We start from the raw sequence: 1,930 nt of genomic DNA, 5'->3' as shown, positions 1-1,930 counted from the left end.
ATTATATTAAAATTCAGGTTTTCCGAGTCTCAGTCTAGGATTCTATTTATTCATTGGTTTGCTCATTCATCAGCCTGATGTTGCCTGCTACCTACTTAAGAAGTAGCAACAACAACAACACAAGCTAAACAATGAAGCTACTTAAAGGATTGGTGCCTAATGATGAAATAAACTATTTGTTGAATAAACCATGATATGTTGGCAACCAAAGGAAACGTGTTGTTTGCCAATGGGAGAGAGGAATCTAGCTGACAGAAGGGAGGATAACCAACATGGGAATAGTAATGAAATAAAAATTCTGAATCCAATTTCCTTTGGTGAGATGTATTAGATTTTAATTATCTAAACCAAATGGCTGAAACCCATTTAAAACCGGATCAGCTAAATTTTGTGGTGTATTTGCTTATGTAATCTCTTTCCTCATTTGCCACTAGACTAAAAGCTCCGTGTATATGAAACTGAAGGTTACTCGTCTTGGTCTCCTCCAAAATGCCTGGCACAGTGCCTGGCACATAACAAATGCTCAATAAATGTTTATTGAATTAAAGGAAAAAACTTACCAATTCTGTCCTCGTCCCAGGAGAGAAAAGTATGAATGCGAAGTCATGCTCTATTAAGTGCAAAAATGAGGACAAATGCCATCTCAAGGTTGGTAATTTAAGAATACAGGGACTCTGGAGTGAAGCCTCTCCACAAAGGAGAACTGCTTACCCAGCACTTTCTATATCAAGGTTTGCTCTTATAATACCACAGAATAGCCCAAAGCCTTTCTATTTTAATTCCAACTTTTCCAGGATCAAAGAATAAAAAACTCTCTGTAAACCACAAATAGTCACTCATGATATTTGATCTCACAAAGTTTGTCGTTTAACCTACTTATATTTGAGGTAGGAGAAATTGGGAATTAGAAGTAGGCTTGTTACATTTTCTGGATCTGTTCAGGCTTGGGGGGGGGGCGGAGAATGCCCCCATTCACAAGCGATATATTATATCCCTGTCCTTCCCACTGACAGAACCAATTATCTGAGGCACACGGGGGTTAGGCAGGTGTGAAGCAAAAATATAATCTTTATTATTCATGAGGAAGGTGCTTGGAGAAAGTGGTTTAGATCTGTTAGCAAGTGTGCTTGCTGGTAGCCGGGCCCAGATTACATTTGCCCCCCATCCTCAGACTGCTGATGTAAGGGCCTGACTCTTAAAACTGGAAGGATGGGCAGAGTAGAGGGGACAGAGTGCACACTGCCTGCAGGCATGCAGATCCTAGGGGAAGAGTGAAATGGGCAGACCTGAACACACCCAATTTGGTCTTCCAGATAGAAAGTCACTCCTCTTTCCTGGAATAGGAAGGAAAGGATCTGAAAATGTTACTCTAAGGGTGGTCCCTCCACACAAAACAATGAAGAGCAGGAACTAATTGTTCCTATCAATATATGACATTTTACAACAGATGTCCCCTATTGCCAGTACCTTGTAAGCAATTTGAATTTTATCTGTAAGAAATGATTTATTAAGTCCTTTGTGCCAAGCACTATACTAAAAGCTTTACAAATGTGTCAGCTCATTTGATCCTGAAAATAACCTGATGAGGGAAAACAGTTTGGCATTTCCTCAATAAGTTAAACTTGGAATCGCCATATAATTCAGCAATTCCACTCCTGGGTATTTGCCCCAAAGAACTGGAAACAGGTGTTGAAACAAAAACTTGCACATCAGTGTTCACAACAACACTATTTACAATAGCTAAATGATGAAAACAACCCAATGTACACCAACAGATGAACAGGTAAAGAAAATGTGGTATATTTAGAGGAAAGGCATACTGATAAATGGTACAACATGGATAAACCTTGAAAACACTGTGCTAAGTGAAAGAAGCCAGACACAAAAGGCCATCCTATCCTATATAATAAAAGGTTAATATGCAAATCAA

The sequence above is a fragment of the Myotis davidii genome, unplaced genomic scaffold (genome assembly GCF_000327345.1).
Source record: "Myotis davidii unplaced genomic scaffold, ASM32734v1 scaffold217, whole genome shotgun sequence".
Classification (NCBI taxonomy): domain Eukaryota; kingdom Metazoa; phylum Chordata; class Mammalia; order Chiroptera; family Vespertilionidae; genus Myotis; species Myotis davidii.
This window is presented reverse-complemented; position numbering follows the sequence as displayed.